Source organism: Pleurodeles waltl, chromosome 12, assembly GCF_031143425.1.
Source record: "Pleurodeles waltl isolate 20211129_DDA chromosome 12, aPleWal1.hap1.20221129, whole genome shotgun sequence".
Taxonomy (NCBI): Eukaryota; Metazoa; Chordata; class Amphibia; order Caudata; family Salamandridae; genus Pleurodeles; species Pleurodeles waltl.
Genome location: NC_090451.1, coordinates 132157814 through 132177882, shown reverse-complemented (window position 1 = coordinate 132177882; position 20069 = coordinate 132157814). Strand labels below are relative to the sequence as shown.

The following is a 20069-nucleotide window of genomic DNA, read 5'->3' as shown; positions in this document are numbered from 1 at the left end:
CCGCGGAGGCCATTCTGGCTTTCCCGCTGGGCTGGCGGGCGACCGCCAGAAGGCCGCCCACTAGCCCAGCGGGAAACCCCTTCCCACGAGGAAGCCAGCTCCGAATGGGTCCCCACGACACCCCATACCGCCATCCTGTTCCTGGCGGGTGAACCGCCAGGAACAGGATGGCGGTATGGGGTGTCGGAATCCCCATGGCGGCGCAGGAAGATTCCTGAGGGCAGCGAAAAACGGGCGGGAGACCGCCGGTTTTCCCTTTCTGACCGCGGCCAAACCGCTGCAGTCAGAGTGCCCTTCAGAGCACCACCAGCCTGTTGGCGGTGCTCTCGTGGTCGTTGACCCTGGCGGTCAATGACCGCCAGGGTCAGAATGACCCCCTGTATGCGGGGAATCACTTCACCTTAAAAACAAAACTGCGTAAATCAAAGGCGATGTCAATGGACTGCCCAGCTGGCAAAACAAAGTCACACTGGGTCAATAAGCAGCAGCTGGGAAGTGTCAATTACTTTATCTATCTAGAGGTCACATTCGAATTTTAAACTTGACCGAGTCCAGATAGTTGAATTTCTAATACATAAGACCGCAAAGGTGAATGGACAAGTCTCTACTTTTGCCATGAGTGTTTACATCAAGAACAATACTTTTTCATGTGTATTTGTCCATTGACCAAGTAGGCTCAACCCCCTGCAAACATCTGACTGCCAGTTTATAGTACCACAAAATGAATCTGCAAAAGAGGACTGCCTGCCTTTAAGGCAAAGTTTGTATATATAAACAGAAATTGTTCTGTTTTTCGAAATTGGCATAAAGCCTTTTTCTGTGGTGTTTTCACTGCCCCTGCAGCCCAGCCTCCTTCCTCCCTGCAAAGCAATTTCCCCCCCTCCCGCCTCCCAGCTGACTGGACACTCCGCCTCCCTCCCGTTCTTAATGGAGGCCGCTGTGCTGCTGGCGTGCCAAAGGCAAGCCTGTCTGCACCTGTCCGCGCCTGGACCACGCCTAGTGCCATGGACCCTGGTCCTCGCTCAATCCGCTGGTTCAACTCCAACAAACTATGCACCCTCAACCAGGGAAGATCCTCACCATGCCACTTAGTCGACCCGAGGAACACTCATGGACCTTTTTGGTGCTGCGCACTCTCCTGCACCCTCCACCAACCACCACACAAGCCTGAACCAAGCATGTACGACTACCTCAAGTGCATACTCTTCAACACATGCTCCCTCGTCAAACATGCAGTAGAAGTCAGGAACTCCCTCGACTCGACAGCCCTGGATGTCGCCTTCCTCGCAGAGATGCGGATCACCCCCACCTCAGCCCCGGACATCGCCACAGCCATCGCAGACAACTACAAAATAATCCACAAGCATAGAGCCAACCAGCCTGGAGGACGCATTGCCATAGTCTACAAGAACACCCTCCGCCTCACAACCACCACGAGTCACAGTCTCAGCCGACCCATGAACACCTAAACTTGGACAACCCCGCCACACTCGGCCTCAAACAAATTGTCAATGTACACACCCACAGAGTCGGAGACATCCTCGACCCTGTATTCTCAGCAGGGAACAACATCACTATCTCTCACACCTCTGAACACCATTGGACCAATTACAAGTGCGTCCACTTCACCTTCACGAAGAATACTGCAGCCCACTATGCCCCCGCATCCCCGACAGACGCTGAGACAAAGTTACAGAAGCGCAACTTATCAATGCTCTTAGCAACCCCCCTTCCCACTCAACGCAGGCAATGCTAATGAAGCCGCACGTAATCTACACCGCTGGTTATCAGACTGCACCAACAGCGTAGCCCCCCTCAGAAAACCCGCAGGAAACCGAAATAGCAAAACACCTCAATGGTTCACAACAGACTTATAAGAGTCCAAACGCTGCTGCAGATGACTGGAAGGAAATGGAGGTACAGCAAATCAACCGAAAATCACATATCCTACAAGAACACAGTCACCACGCACAACCAGAACATCAGACCTGCCAAAAGAGCCGCCATTCAAGAACGCCTCAGCACCACGCTCACAATAGCAAAGAGTTCTTCACCATCATCAAAGAGTTCACAACCCCAGGACAGACACCTCATCCATCCCAAGACCTCTACGACAACCTCGCCACCTTCTTCCACTGAACAATCCTGGACATTTACGAAGGTTTCAAGAACCAAAACCCACCCGCACCGCCTACAAAAACCACCACTGACCCAGCACCACACCAGATCCTGAACTCCTGGACCTCCATCATCAAAGAGGACTCATGAACTCCATCCACTAGGGAGCACCCTCGGATGCATGCTGTCCTCACATTATCAACTTGGCTTGCGCCACCATAGCACCTGAGCTCTGCTGAACTATCAACCGATTATTTGAGACCACCACCTTCCCTTCAGACTGGAAGCTCACCGAGATCAACTCTCTACTCAAGAAACTCACCGTCGACCCAAGGGAGCTGAAAAACTACAGACCCAGCCCTCTGCTCCCTTTCCTAGCAAAAGTAGCGGGAAAGACTGTCAACCAGCAGCTTGCCGACTTCCCTGAAACACACCAATTCCTAGACCCATCCTAATCCGGATTCAGAAACAAACACAGCACCGAAACAGCACTTCTAGCAGACACCGACCACATACGTGCCTTACTAGACTACAGAAGCAAGGCTGCAATCATCCTCCTAGACTTCCTTGCTACATTCGATACTGTCTCCTACCCCACCCTCTGCGTAAAAACTCCACAAAGTCGGCATACGTGATGAAACGCTGGAATGGATCAGGTCCTTCCTCACCGGAAGAACACAGACTGTCAGACTACTGCCGTTCACATCAGAACCCAAAGATACATGCTGAGGAGTACCCCAAGGATCATCACTCTGCCCGACGCTTTTCAACATTTACATCGCCCCGCTAGCCAAGAACATCAAACACAGGCTAAACATCATCTCCTATGTCGACAATACCCAACTGATCCTCTCCCTGTCCGACAACCCTGTAAAGGCCAAAAATAATTTCCACAATGAAGCAGTAGCCGACTGGATGGAAGCCAGCTGCCTCAAACTCAACTCAGACAAGATGGAGATCCTTGTAATCGGCTCCACCCCTTCTGCCTGGAATGACTCCTGGTGGCCTACTGCACTGGGAAAGTCCTCCGCTCCCATGGACCACACAAGCAATCTGGGCATCATCCTGGACTCCTCTCTATCCATGACCCACCAAGTCTACGCCGTCATGCTTCCACACACTCTCACTCCTTTGAAAGATCTTCAAGTGGATCCCCTCAGACAGAAGGGAGACAGTCACCCACCCACGCACTCATCACTAGCAAACTGGACTACGGCAATGCACTCTATGCCGGGAGAACCAAGAAACCTACAATGCCTCCCAATCAACAAGCGCATCACATACAAATTCCCGATCCACGCCGACAAGGACCTACACAACATAGGACTGGCATACCTCAACCACTGCCTCGCCTCCTAGCTACCCAACAGACAACTCCACTCTTCCCAGCCCGCCCTCGCAGCAGTTCCCAAGATCTGAAAAGGCATAGCAGGAGGTAGATCCTTCTCCTACCTCGGAGCCCGGACATGGAACACCCTACCTCTCAAACTCAGACAGACCTCAAAATAGAAGCAGTTCAGGAAGGACATCAAGACCTGGCTTTTAGATTTAGCAGCACACCCACAAACAGCGTCTTGAGACCCTATGGGTGATTAGTCGTGCTTAAGAAATTAATGATGGATTGATTGATTGAATATCTGTAGCCAATGCTTTAACTGATGACGTTCGTCCATAATTTGAATGTTCCTCGCTGACAGCCAATGGCGTGCTACATTTCAACCAGCATTCCCAAAAATGGAATGGTGAATGTGGCCCAATCTCAGTCTAAAGATAAGGGATTTGGATGGTGCTGTTCACATGATTGTGTGTCTACTTAAAGGTCTATTCCATTACAAACTCTATTGTCAAGGTTCATTTGATAAATTATCATTTTCAAACTGCAACAACATATTCCAAATTGTACTTGTAAATGGGAGACCAGTAGGATCAGGTAGTAACAATTAATTTGTGTAGACAAACAAATATTTTAATTGGAACTCTGTCTGGAAGTATTTGCTTTTGATATATGCGAGGCCTCAACAACAAAAATTACATGTGTGTGTCGCCTTTGTCCATTGAATTTTGTATTGAACGTTTTCTTCTGCACATAGCTGATTTTTTTTATTAAGCTAGCTACATCATTTGAATTGTTTGCAGTTAGTAAATTTTGGAAAACAGCTGTGAGTGTAGGAACAGATTTGACATTATTACGCCGTATCTGCTGTCTCTATTTGAAAATAATTGTTCAGTAGGTCCATTATAATGAATTATAAACAAGAGATTTGATATACTAGATACAACTTTGCACTCTCTCGAGAGTAACTCATTATGCACTTTATGTAAGGTATTTGGATATTGTCTATTTTTTGCCAGAAGAATCTGCATTTTAGGCTGTGTATACCTTTATTAAAGGGTGTTCTAAATAAAACCTAATTTTGAAAAGATAGTGAGGGTAATCCTTATTTTGGGGGGATGTATTCAAGGAAGTATCAAAGCAGTGCACAGAACCAGTGTTTAGGGTATGGATGAAGCATTGTTTTGAGAGTTGATGATTTTTTGTACAACTATGAAAAGTTCATGTGGACTATTTACTGTCTCTTATTTTGGGCACAAAATCGTTATGCTGGTTTTTAAAATGGCTTTGTAGTATCCTGTGCATGCTTGATCGATCAAAAGAAATGAGTGTTGTGTATTTCCTTTGCGCTCAGTTGTTTCAAGGTTGTGACAACTAGTTGTGAGAGGTTTCAATAGGCGGTCAGTAACCCAGATGATGAAGCAAGGTCTGTGTTTCTTTTTTTCCCCCCAGCTTCATTTATGGTCTGTATAACGGTAGAGAGGATGCTGTCTGGAAACATGTGGGATAAGCACTTTTTTATTGCTGGTATTGAAGGCCCTGGACAGGAGATTTTTTGTTGGTTCAGAAAAGTGAGTGGAGATAGTTTTGGCAGTGGGGCATGAAGAGGACATGGCATAAGTGGTCTGGTCTTTGAACAGGCTGGAGAGTGGAGGGTGTTATTTGCAGACCAAACTGAAGTTCTGTCTATATGGAGGCCTTTGTTGTGCAAGAGTAGCTAGCTATGGATTATTTTCATCTGTGTAAGCTCACACATTTATCTGTAAATGCTCATAAAGAGGGCACTGTGCTTCTTAAAGCAAGATGTTGAAAATCCTCTGCAATTAGGATATGGTTTGAAATAACATGTCTGTGGTAATAGTGAAAACATGGTCCGTTGAACTGCAGAAAGGGTGAGTTGCAACATGTAATGAGTTTGAGGTTGTAGGACATTGTGACCTTGATCCCCACAGTCTCGAACTTTTTGCTTTATGTCAAAGTGTGGTGGGTCTCGGGGTATTTTTCTGTTTACTATTATTGCTACACCTCCCAGGTGGCCTGAGAACCTGTTGGTTTGTGCAATGGATTAAGTCTAGGGTCACAGGCGTAGAGACACTGGCTACTTGCTAGTTCTCAATGTGATCCACGGATTCCGACAGATCAGTTTAATAAATCATGAAGGAGGAGAAGTATACCTTGTGAGAGTCCTGTCTACTCACTTTACCTTTGGCTTGTCTGAGAAGATGTACAACAATTATGCATTGGAAAAACAGGTTATTTTGTTCTCATAAGACCCTCAGTCATATGCAATTCTAAGTTGAAATATTGACACTGCTTGACTAGGACTGCTATGCAGATTAAACATAATAATAATAATGTCAGACTTGATTGTCACAATTAGTGCAGCCCGATTTTTTGTATCTGTATGATTTGCATGTATGTACCTTTACTGCACGTCAGAGAGCACTGGGAACGTCTGCACGATTCAAAATTAATTTTAAAATTTTCACATCACATTTTTTCATTGAATTTGAATTGAGATGATTCATCATTTATATGCTACTGGGCCCTGTTCAATTTGTCATCCCCTTCATTTTTCAAAGTTTAATCAAAGGTTTTAATGGATGCAATTCTTTTAAAATGTTTCTACGCAGAAAAGCTGCAAATATTTTTATCAAATAAAGTGGGCATTGGAGTTCCGTTTCCCAGTGACTTCTAAAGCTAATAGGCAGTCTTTACATACTGGCTGCACACAATGAACAGTAATGGGTTTTATGTAAGCCTGAATCATTCCAGGACCCGATTTTGAAATTCTAATGTTGAGTGGTGGGCTAGTGGCACCGCCTAAAAACTACTAAACGTCGCTGACCTACCACAAATTAGTAAAATTGAAACAAAACATCCATTATAAAGTAAAAAACAAGAAGATATGTTCCACATGGCCATCTATTGACCATACAAATCCCACCTCTGTGCCTTCCTTCTTACTTATAATAATGCCCCCCGTAAGCAATTGCATCTTACAAATGTGCAAAAATGACAAATCAATATCGGAATCGTTTTTTGAGTAGGCTCACATTTTCCATTTAAAGCTAAACACGTCTCAGAATTCATCAACCATCACAGAGATGGTTTGCTCTTTTTACTTTAGAGGAATGTAATTAGCTTATTTTGACACAAACGCTTGTGCGACTACTGCTCATGGAAGCCTGGCAAATCAAAGTAATCATGCCATATTGTTCACAGTTCTGTGAGGTCGCGTGCATGGGGGTGGGTGGATGGGGTACTTAAAAAAAATAAAAATTAAAAATTAAAACCACTTACCTGCTGCATGCTGCCTCAGTGTTCCTCACCACCGTGGCGCTTTTCTGCGTCTTCCCTCCCCACCCAATCCAGACGCTTCTCTCATGCTGTTGTTATCCAGCATGACAGAAGCACCTGGATTGGTCTGAGTGGGCTGAAACGTCACTCAGCTAGGGACTGGGAGCCTGCACTGGTTCTTCTCCCAGACTGTGCAACACAGCCCGGGTAGAGAGTTCTAAGTACGATGTCTGTTTAGCTGGCGTTAGACAGCCAGCCAAACCAACATGGACACTTACAGTGCACACTACTCCTCTTCCCTCTGCTGACAAGGATTCTCCCGCCCCACCCTGCCCTACGAGGAGGAAGCGAAAAATAAAATGATAATACTATAGTTGTATTATCATTTTATTTTTCTGCTGCCTTTCAGGATTGGGGCGACGCTCCTCTGCCATAGGGGAGGGGCCGCCCCTGTCTGGATCATGTTCTAGAGTTTGTCTGTCCCCTGACTCCTCAGCAGCAAACAAGAGGATGTTGAGGGTTAAATGACAAAACAAGGGGCCACGCTAGTGATAGATGACTTAGTTAACGGCTGCAGTTATGGAACACAAATGAAGATACTGATAGGTTTATTTAGTGACTATTAGGGGTGTGTGTGTGGTCTTTTGTGCATGGAGTTGAGACAGGAGGTACTTCTGCAAGGACACCAGTTTCTGGGTCTTCTTGTCCTTTGTATGCATGCCAATAGACCTGATTAAAGCAGGAGGCTCACGATTTGTGAAGCCATAAATGGCTTTATGCTGGCTGTCCCCTGCCTGAAACAGCCTCTGCTTTAAAAGAAGTCAATGGGGAAAAATACATTCCCCCCGATTCATTTTTTTTTATCTGACATTTTGATTTTCCAAAATGTTGTCATGTATGCCTTTGCACCCTTCAAACTGAAAGCCCTGGGTTCTTAATCAGGTTCTAGTACTACTGTGAGCAAGACTGGGAGTTGGACACAGATAGAGGTCTTACATTTCCCAGGTCCAATGCAGGTGCAGCTCATCCAGTCGAGGCTTATTTTATGTTTTTAGGCTAATAGTACTTATCAGACGTGCAACGTCCATTAGGCTGGAAGTGTTATAGCCACCTGTAGGGTAACGAAAGACAAATCCTTCACCAACAAAGCGTGTTTAGTGTAAGGTTTAATCAGGGATCCACGGCAGGCAGAGAAGCGACTGAAACGGATGAAAGTCAGCCTCCAACTGCCACACAACAGAATACAGAACCTTAACATAGGAGTTCTATTAAAGGAACGGAATGGAACTAACAGAGTTAAATACTAACAAAAGGTAAAAGAGAAAAGAGGCAATAAGCACAGGCAAATGCAAACAATACATGAATACAAATAATAATAAATACCAATGCTACATCATCTTCCTCCTTCACAATGCAAAAGAAAAAACATATTAACAATGGAAGGAAACAGCAGCTAAACAAAGGTACATACAAATAATACCTAAACAGAGGCAAGTGCAACAATACATGAATACAAATAATAATAAATATACTAATACATATACTAATATAAGCAATAATCACTGTATTTCGACGGAAGTTTAACAATTCTATGGCAGCGTGTATGTAGAGATTCTACAGCTGGACCAACTGACGAGGATAAATCAGGAACATCCAATCCTTCCTGATGACGGGAAACAAAAACTTGATCCTTGGAATTACTTTGCATGGGATTCGTCCTGTCTTCTTTGTTGATAGGTCTGTCTATAAATATGCCGCTAGAAGTAGCCTCCTCCTCACGTCCAGCATAGACTTGTTTAAAAATGTCAGCTTGTAAAGGAGAAATAGGGATAATAGAGTTTTTATTCCACCACCCCTTCCCCTCTAAAAGTACAGCAGCTTTAGAAACTCTTAAAACCTTTACAGGTAAAGAATATTTGGAAATTCCTTTGGGCACTGTGCAAGGTTTTTTAATCAGGACATAATCATTCACATTAACTAATATCTCACACACGTTTCTACGAGAATCATAATTACGTTTTTGAATACGTTGTTTCTCAGAGACTCTCTTTTTCAACTCATTAATATCAATCTTCACCTCCTTGTGAGGGATGGTCATCCATGATGGTGTTAATTTAGATCTAGATTCCCTCCCTCTAAGTAATACAAACGGTGAGAGACCTGTGGTGGAATGTGGTGTATTAAGATATGCCCACAGTTTTTCATTCAAAGATTCTTTAACATTACAGTTGGTGGCGATGGCTGTTTGAATCCCCTCTTTAAGAATGCGATTAGCTCTCTCCACCAATCCATTAGAGGAAGGACTGTATAAAGCTACGCATGAATGCTTTATGTTGTGTTTAACTAAGAAACCTTCTATTTTACTAGAAATGAATTGCACCCCATTGTCAGTGACAATGTTAGATGGTGGACCTTCTAAATAAAACATAGATGACAGAAATGCAATAACAGATTCTGTGTCAGTATATTCTACAAAGTCATAATATATCCATTTGGAAAAATAATCGATGGCAACAATCATGTATCTCATGTTCCTAGGTAAAGCGTTAAAAGGACCAGAAAAATCTACTGCAATACTCTCCCAAGCACCATTGGGAAACGGGATACTATACAAGGGTTTAGTCCGGCATTTCCAGTGCTTGTCAGACACCACACAAGAGGTGCACTGATCAACAAAATCCGACACTTGTTTGTCAATACATGGCCACCAGTATTTTTCTTTTAACCTTCTGCAAGTGGCTGAAATGCCTAAATGCCCCTCATGAGCAGCCTTTACAAGCAATGGTCTTAAATCATAGGGAGGAATGCACAGAGAGCCTCTCATGCACACCCTGTTCTCATATGACAATTCAGCAGCCAATTGACAATAGGTGTTGAGTTCCCCACAAAATTTCTGTTGTTTGGGCCATCCATGAGTAATATGAAATTTCACTTTAGACAAAACTGAATCTCTAGTCATCGCAGAATTCCAATCATGTTCAGAAAAAAGACCATCAGATGATGAAGCTACCTCCAATACGCCAATGACACATTCAGTGTCCTCATACTCAGTATCAAACAAAGGTAAAGGCAACCTAGACAGGCAATCCGCCCTCACATTTTTCCCACCAGGAATGTATTTTACATCCAGATTGAACTCTTGCAACTTGGACAACAGTCTTACTAACCTTGAAGAGGCTTTACCTAGCCCATTCCCTCCCATTAGGAAAACAAGTGGCTTATGATCAGTGTAGAGGGTACAAGCCATACCCCAAATGTAAGTCTTGAACTTATGTACAGCCCAGACACAAGCCAGAGCCTCCCTCTCAATGGTGCTGTAATTGACTTTAGTATCTGAGAGAGATCTAGATGCAAATGCAATAGTGTGTTCACAACCATCCACCCACTGGCCAAAAACTGCCCCTACGCCCTTCATACTGGCATCCACAGCTATAAAGGATTTGGCGGACGATATAAATGGCTTTAATGCCGGAGCAGATAGTACAAGTTTCTTCACAGAATTAAAGGCTTCCATAACTTCTTCACTCCATTCAAATTTGCTACCTTTTTTTAAGAGGTTTCTAAGGGGTTGCACTAACATAGCATACCCATGTACAAATCTTGAGTAATATTCGCAAAGGCCCAAAAATGAACGAAGCTCATCTTTATTTGATGGAGAAGGTGCATTTAAAATGGCATCTAGGTTCCCCTGTTTAGGCTTAATACCATCAGCAGAAATTGAATGGCCTAAATATTCTACATCCTGGACCAAAAATGTACATTTGTCCTTTTTAATAGTAATCCCATGGTCTCTGAGTATAGTCAACACTTTGTCTAACATAATAGTATGTTCCTCTATGTTCTTGGTGTGTATTAGAATGTCGTCCTGAAAGGCACATACAGTACATTATTAAAATCACTAAAAAAAGAATCCATTAATTTCTGGAAAACACTCGCTGCAGAGGCTAACCCAAAAGGAAGTCTGAGATACTTATAAGCTCCAAAAGGAGTCACAAAAGTATTGAGTTCCTGAGAGTCTACACTAAGAGCAATCTGATGATATGCTGAATGCAAGTCAATAGTGGAGAAAAATTTAGAGGTCCCCAAACTAGCAATCATCTCTTGTATACGAGGTAGAGGATGACAATCTACAATTATGTTTTTGTTTAATGATCTTAAGTCCACACATAGCCTTAACTCCCCATTTTTTTTTTTGTGATAACAATGGGCGAAACCCACTCCGAGGAATCCGTAGGGGTAATTATGCCATCTTTGACTAGTTTCTCTAAAAGATCTTTGAGTTGCCCTCTGACAGAGATAGGGACAGGTGTTGCTTTATGAGCTACAGAAATGGCTCCATGCTTAAGCCTAATGCAATGTTCGAAACCTTTTACTACCCCGATCACGTCAGCAAATACTTCAGGGTATTTCATAGTAAAAATTTCCGAAATATTGGTAATGGGCAGGCTGATTTCTGATACTTCTAAAGGTATTTCCCCTAAGACTATAGGATTGTCAAATCCAGGACGTAAAGTTATGCCTAATTTAGCAAGATCTTTCCACCCTACGATATTTCTACCATCCACAGCTACATAAATCTTAGTCACTGTGCTCCTACCCAAGATAAATAATGTAGATGAAAAATATCCTAGAAGATTAATGTCATGGTTCCCAAACGCCTTGGGACTAATATCTGCCTCAATTAGTGTTTTATTTAAGGGCCAATGTCTGCGGTAAGTGGTTTCTGCAATGATGGTGATGGGTGAACCAGAATCAGCCATAGCAGAAATGTCAATAGAATCAATAACAACCTGACAAATGGGCCCCTTAATATTTCTAACCGTAGTAACATCCACAGTTAGTACAACATTAGATAAAATATTTGTACAGTCATTTACACCACCATCCTCCACCTGGTCACATTTAGCATATACATTACTGACTTTAACTCTGGCATTATAGTTAACAGGTTTGTAATTACGGTTATGTTGCCTACAAACAACCTGAAAGTGGCCAATTTTCTGACATCTCAAGCATTTCTTTCCCAATGCTGGACACGACTGATTGTTGCTTAAATGATTGTGTGACCCACAACGGAAACATATTGGTACATTCTTACTAAATTTTGTAGTTCTCTCCTTTATATAATTAATATCAGAATCTGCTGTCATTTGGTTAACCATTATGCCTTCAACATGTCCAGAAACTAATTTGGAAGTAACAATGGATCTCTCAATGGCTTTAGCTATGTCTAATGTCTCCTCTAATGTGGGATTACGACAAGCTAACAACCGTTCCTGAATTTTTTTTGAAGAAAAATGTAACACAAACTGGTCTCTAATGTGTAAGTCTACTTGATTGCCAAAATCACATCTGGCAGCTAGCACACGTAAGTTAGCCACATACTCATCCACTGTCTCATCTACAGATTGCTTGTACATTGCAAAATTGAATCTCTCCAAAAGTACATTGTGTTCATCCGAGAACTGCTTCCCAATCCTTTCTTTCGCCTCAATGTAAGTGTTCCATGTTGTATTATCACCACCACTTTCATCAGGTGGAGAGATCATGGGTAGGTTGTCAAAAACCCGTTGACCAGCCACACCAAGGTGATTAAAAAGTAGAGCTAATTTCCTTGAGGGAGAAAAGTCGTCGGCATCAATTGCCACTAAGTAATTCTCGAAAATTCTAATCCATTCTCTCCACTTAATGTCCGGTTTGCCACTCTTGGTTAAAAATGGTGGAGGTTGTACTACCAAATTATTGGATGCCATGAAGAGACAGCAGAATAATGCAGGTAATATGCTTGTACTGTTGTGACAATGCCTTCTTTATTTTAAATATGCTTGAGTTCAGATTATATTGTTAAGATATGGGATAGTATATCAAATAAATTGCACTTCCAATCTTCCGGCCTCCTAAAATCAAATATACACGTGGTGTACGTAATTCGGCAAATCAAACTTCCTAGAAATGTACTGACGCGTTCGTATAAGCGGAACACTTTTCCTTTAAAAATCCTCGCTAGGTGTAGGCACGTCAGTATCCTAGGAGACCACCACAATGCCACGACGTCAGCAGGGTGAACGCGCTAGTATCCTGGGAAACAGCGCGCGTCGGCACGACGTCAGAAAATGCTGAAGACAGGCGCTGCGCGAGCACGGCCGTTGAAGCTCGTGACAAAAGGCGCGTTAAAAATGCATACAAGTAAGTCTTAATAATGCGCATAAAAAAACGCAAAACGCACACGTTACCAATCACCAAGGTAAAGGGTGAAGTCTATGCCGGTCGGTGAATCCCTGGACAGGCACCAACTCCGTTGTGGAACTGCTCCGCAAATTATCTTGAATGTTGGGTTTTCTTCACCCCACTCCTGGTACCAAAATATGTAGGGTAACGAAAGACAAATCCTTCACCAACGAAGCGTGTTTAGTGTAAGGTTTAATCAGGGATCCACGGCAGGCAGAGAAGCGACTGAAACGGATGAAAGTCAGCCTCCAACTGCCCCACAACAGAATACAGAACCTTAACATAGGAGTTCTATTAAAGGAACGGAATGGAACTAACAGAGTTAAATACTAACAAAAGGTAAAAGAGAAAAGAGGCAATAAGCACAGGCAAATGCAAACAATACATGAATACAAATAATAATAAATACCAATGCTACACCACCCCCGTCTGAAGCTGGTGTCTGTCCCGGTAAGCCTGGGTAAAAAGGGCTGTAGGAGAAAGCGTTGAAATAAACATTTTCTCCAGACACCTTTAGCTTATCTTGCAGCTGCATTGTCATCAAAGGAGGCGATGGGGGTCACAGGTTATTCACGACCTCCAGGACAAAAACTGCCCACCCTGGTTCTCATTGTGCAAGGCAGTAATCACGTTTTAATGGGAGACAATGCGTGCCCATTATGCTGGTATATGACGTCACATCTGCACTTCAAAGGTAATCTCTGGCACCTTCTCATGCATCCAAACAAAGAAGGCAGAAATCACAAATTGTCTTGAGTTACAATTGTATTTCTTTAGCGCTTTCTACTACTGCAGAACAAGGAGTTCTGAATAAAAGCTGAAATAAATTTACATTTAAATATAGTGATCAACGGACAGTTCAGATGTTTCTGCCAATAGGGGGCGGGGAATGGGTTGTGGTTCTAAAAATGCTAAGTACTGATTAAAACATAAGAACATGCTAATTATGTTGGCAGAATAGGGGTGGGTGGACAGCAAAGATAAAATGTTCCTGGCTGTCTGACATTATTTTATTTGTTCAGTTTTATATGGAGCAAACCTGGCCCAGAGGCATCAGGGTGCTTTACATGAGCACCAGTTTGAATTACACAAAGTCAGATTTATTTTAGGCAGATGGAGATTAAGTGATTTGTCCAGAATCACAGGATGTTGAGTTTACCCTGGGATTCAAACCTCGTTCCCCAGTCCTATAATTGGGAGCTCAGGCCGATAGGCCACATATTCTCAGCTAGTATTAGCGTCACTCTTGGCTGATGATCTTTAAAAGTGGTGAGGCATATTATCACCCAGAAGTTCATCCCATTTTTTCAGATTTTGCCTCACTCACCCTCATTCTATCTCACATTTAGACCCAGATTAACAAATATTTTGCACTCGGTTTGCGACACAAACCTGCGCAAAATATTTTTTTTGTTATTTTCTTGCGCAAAATCCATTTTGCACTGCAACGTTTCCTGAAAGTAATAAGGCTGCTTTGGGTTACTCTATGTCAAGGGGGCATTACATGGGAGGTACATGTGTAATCCCATGCACGACCCATGGTTTTTGATGAAAAACCCTATCTACTGAAAAAAGTAGACAGTGTTTTATGCCAAAAAATAATTAAAGGCTACTTGAGAAATGCTTTTATCTCTCTTAACTTTTCACATTTTGCATGTGTGCTGTACTATATAGAACACATATGAAGTAGGAAAAGTTTGAAAGTTAGTTAAAGCACAGTATTTTGTACTGCAAGTGCACCCTTCCAGTAAAAAAATATGGCTGCACTGAGATGCAAAGCAGGGCCGGACTGGGAACGCAAAGCAGCCCTGGCAATTTTGTAAGACCACCCCTCGGGTCGGAAGAGGGTGGGATGGGGGAAGGGAGTGGGAGGACGAAGCACTGCTACTTTTGTTCTTTTGTTACTGGGGGCTGATATTGCAGCACTGCTGCAAAACCGACCCCCAGTAACGAAACTGACCCCCACTGCTGCAAAATCAGCCCCCACCATTCCAGCCCACTGGGAAATTGCCCAATATCTGCTACAGCCAGTCCGACCCTGATGCAAAGGTGTGTGTGTGGCACTCAGCAGCTTAATTGTGAGCCAGCGCTAGGGAGAGAGCAGGATAGTGCTGTATCTCTAGAGATATGGCGCTTCCCTGCTCGCTTCCTCTTGCGTGATGAAGTAAGTCTGGGTACTGCACTGCGCTGTTGTTTTGCTTTCACTAATGACCGACCCAACAAAATCTCTGGACTGCACTTCTCAGTTCAAAGAAAACATTTATTATTATTTCACCACGAGGTTCCTAAAAAGGAGATTAGCATGTTGAAAGCACATGTTTAAAAATAGTCACAGCAATGAAAGGAAATGTATCACCGTACGGCCTGCCAAACTCGTCATCTTTCTCATGCCAGCAAGACGATGACCCTGTTCGACTGCGAGAAAGATTTCCACCCTCACGGGACAGATATCAGGCATCCAAAGTCAAGAATCCTGATTGAGGCCACTCTCACTCTCGCACTGGGTCTTTTTTATATCTTAAAGAACCAAAAGGAGCTTTCTGGAAAAGATCCTTCATTTAGCAATTCAAACATGCTGGCTAGTTTAGGTCTGCTTTGAAAATAATATGTTGGGATTTGGTCACAATCCCAAGATCTCAAATCAATACAAGGCCATTCCCTGCCGTCTAAATACATCCTTATCAAACAAATCCCTTGGTGAGAAAAAGCACAAAAACAAGCACAGTTTACACTGTGGAAAAGTATGAACAGATTTAACATGCAGTGTCTAATGCTATGATAAAGTCCATAGGCAGCTAAACTGAATACAAAATGTAGTCTGCAACTGGTGAACACTAGACAGCTAATCCAGGTGCAAAGTGGTGCAACACAAAGTCAGTGGTCAAAAACACATATTTCACTACAGATGTGTGAAAGTTTTCACAATCTGGCCTTATTCTCTTTCCTTCCACTTATTCTAACTCACATTCTCGCACTTGCTCATTTTCACTCATTCTCCCTCCCACTCACTGTTACTCACACACAAACATACTCATACTCGCAGGTTCTCATTCTCACTTACTAATACAATTACACACACTCAGTAACTCTTTCCTTTACATATGCTACAGTGCATTTTAACTTCTATTCCATTGCCCATAGGTAGTCACCTGGACTTCACCACTGTTAACCCTGCCCTATGGCACTCGTTACTCTCTCCACATGTTGCTACCTTCTCTCTTCCACCCTGTCATCCATCTCGTTCATTTTTCTTAAGGTTCCCCTTCCCAGCCCGTACATTCCACCTTTGACTCATTTCATATTCAACATTGTTCTCTTGTCTCAGCCTGATCTTTCCTCAGTGGACAAAAGCTCTGCATACCATACCTTCCATCTTTCTGCTAGAGAGCACCAGGCATCTGTTCAGGCGAAGGAACATGAGCTCCGCACTGGCTTAGGGTGTAGGTGTTGTGCACTGGCTGCAGCTATGGAAGCTCTTTGAGAGGGGTGCAGCAGGGTTGTGAGCATGCACACACTTTTCCTACACACATGCATCTACTCACAAGGTCTTCTGCTGGCTATCTCAATGGAATCCTGCAAACAGACGTGTCTTATGCTGTTGGTGCTCACCACAACAAGAATACATATAATTGTTACATGGCTTCAGCCTTCACTAATATGGCTGCCAACACTACTTCCAATGATGAATTTCTGTTGCAGCACGAACACATTTAAATCTATGCATCTTTGTCCAACCTTCTTTCATTTGGAGAGAAAAAAGTGGTAGTGTAAGTTTGCCTTGGGTTGTACGTGTGCATTTTTATAAGAAAATAAATCTAGACCTAACAAAATGGGAACTGGCTGTATGGCTGTAATTTACGATATTGCCTCATTTCTCTCACAGCAGTGCTTAGCCATTTTAAAGAAACATTGCAGGGCCACAAACTGAAAAAAAAGATCAATCAGCCATTTCAACACTACCTTAGATGACAGAAATTACCACATTAAAAAAGATACCCCTCCCCATCAGGATTGCTTGTCTACATGGATGGATGGGTACAATGGAGATTATTGAAAAGTCATTACATCTTCGAGTAATAATGTGTCTTTTACATGTTTGGTGCTTTTACTACACAAACATCTGTGGTATAAAACCCATGTATTTTTGAGAAACCATGGAAAATATTTCACGGTTACCTGTGAAATACAGATTTTGCTGTCATAACAGTATTCCCTAAACCACTGTGCAGAGGTTTTACATTGTTCAGGCTATTAAGATTATGCAGCTTGTAGGACTAAGGTTATCTTTATATTATGCAGCAAAAAAAGGCAAATTAAGTGGCACTATGTCTGGGAGTATTATTTTCATCCGTTTGAGCTAGAAACAACCATTTTAATGAAATCTGCATATTTTGGAAATTATTCAGCAAATTCAGTAAATCTTTAAATATGCTGGAAACCCTACAACCAAAGATTCACATTTATCCACTCATCTCACTATTTGCTATTATTTTATCAAGAATTTATTCGTGACAGGTAAACAAAATCTCAACATTTTAATTCCAGTCAATATCCATTGTTAGCTGTATTCTGAATAAAACAGCTTGTAGTATAAAACATAAAAAAAGGCTACCTTGTCATTGCCACCTCAGGCTTCTGGTGACATTTTCAAACTCCGGGGCAAAAGATATCACCAGAACCCCTCAATGAGAACTTCGACCACATTACATAGTTACCAGTTATGCATTATCCATATGTATATGCAGATAGATAAACCTTAAACATATAACTCAATTAGGTGCTACCTGTGAATAACAAATAAATACCAACATAATTTGTATTAGTCTACACACTAGACAGCATGAGGAATGCGGCCTAATGGCTTTGTTAAAACATCAACAGAACACGCATGTTCACAGAGTGTAGTGAAAAAAAATGTTGAAGCTTTTTTGGAAAGTTCTATGATATCAGCTGAGGAAGGAGATGTGATCTAGTGGTTAAGCTGTCGATCGGAGGACCTTAGTTTGAATCCAGCTTGGCACTGACTGAAAAATGTGCAGTTGTCGAAAATCACTTAATCCCAATGTGCCTAAAATTTAAATGTGTGAGATACTAGTGTAAGTGGGTGTAACAAAAGATGTAATCCACTTATGAATACAATCTTGCATCATTTTCCATTATCTCCCAAAATATCGATTGCTTTCAGACTAGGTCCTTGCTATAGAAATACCAACACGTGCATGCTTTTAAATTGTGAACAGGTATCCAGCTTATTATTTTCGGTGGATACCCTTTCCTTTTGAACTGTTGGTGAGCCCCCTTCAATTTGTGGCAGCCCAATAGAAGCCCTCTACGATTTTCTTCATCCCAGTTTATTCTGCATACCTCAAGTCTACATTTCAATGTCGGGGGGCTCATTTTCTTGGGCACATTGGGAGATTCGCCCCACACACATCATCTTGTTCCCTAGAAGCATTTCATCATTATGCAGTTCATGCCACTTTTAATCAGAAAATACACTTTTCCAGTAAGACTTCAGTGTTTTCTTTTCGGTGCATCAAACATGCAAAGGACTTACTTGGTATCAACCATTTTGCAGACATCCGAAACTCGCAGGTCTAGTGGACACTCTGTGCTCCAGCAGTGCTCAATGCCTCAGGGGAATGCATTGGAAAAGACAAAAGATGAGGCTTTAATGTGCTAAACCGTGAAAGAATAGCAGACATATATGCCTTTTCCGTGTTTTAGCACATTAAATCCTGACCCACTGGTTTTCCACATGTATATTCCAATACTGTCACAGCCCTGCATCACCATTGTTTAGTACTAGCCCCAAGTTCAGGCCTAGTTGCGCCACTGGTACTTATTATAGAATGGGACAAAGTGGACTACAAAGCATAAAATGCTAAAACAAAACATGGACTTGATAAGCTACTCACACAAGGACCTGGGGAACTTGTGAGCTCTAGTGTGAGCTACTTCAAGAATGTTGCTGGACCACTACATTACACAACGGGGGGTCGGTACGTGAAATATAGTATTTACCTTATTACATGAACATTAAGGCAAAGTGTCACAAGTAAGGCATTGATATATCGAACATAACTTCACAAGCACACTGAAAGGATGCTACTGGCACATGTTATAGAACTGAAAGCTTGGAAACTATGCCCTCAAAACTATGCATTCAAAGAGCATGTGCTAGTGCTCACAAGCCTTATCCAGGTCTCCATCCTACTCTAGTAGTCCTTTAAGCTATTGAGGCATACTCTACTTGCTGCCAAGAACCCAAATTGAGTTTTAATTTCCTTTATGTGCATGAGTGTTTACTTAACAAATGTTTTGATTTTTATTATAAAACACCTAGAATATTTGTTATCTCCTTACCCTTCCCCTGCTCTTCCTTGTGCCATTCCTTAATGATAGTTAAAGACAGTAGAATGTGATTCTGCTTCAGGAGTTTTTTTTCATGTAACTGTGGATTGCCACCATACTTGCAACATAATCCACCACCTGCTACATGATTTGCAGGTTTCTAATATAGATCCAAAATGACCAAAAAAAAGGTGATAGACATAGTCCCACGAAGCTGCAGACGTGAACTTTAGCCAGGCACACCACAACGTTTTGGGGCGGCGTTGGGCCAAATGCACCTTCTATAGGCCTGTTTGGAACGTCTTTGAATTATGATACTCGTTTCAGCTTTTTCATGTCCTCTTCCTCAGGGCTCTGACAACGCATAGGCACACTCGTCCAAATTCTGAATGTGTTTATACCTAATATTCAGGGATAGTGTAGTGGCGTGTGTTTTCAATATTGTAACAGAGCAGCAGCTCACTAATATGACCGCAAATAATCTCAGTGACACACTCCCATTTCTCATATGTGAGGCCCTGTTTTGATCTAAAAGAAACCTTTTTAATGGATGGTGCATGCAACATAAACACATTTCACTGCAAAATGCCTGTAAAGGCTCTCACACATTACAATAAAACTGTATTTAAAACAATATGTTTAAGAATTATTGAACGACGTCAGGGCAACGCTGCAGAACAGAGCTGGATCTATAAGAGGGCCCCCTCGAAGGCTGGGGCCTTGGGCCAGAGCCCAA

The 20069-nt window shown here is 42.4% G+C and overlaps 1 protein-coding gene across 1 annotated transcript in view; it reads right to left on the bottom strand.

Annotated features, from left to right (window-relative positions):
- CTC1 (CST telomere replication complex component 1) overlaps window positions 1-20069 on the bottom strand; it is a 158280-nt gene that overhangs the window by 137243 nt on the left and 968 nt on the right. The window lies entirely within an intron of this gene.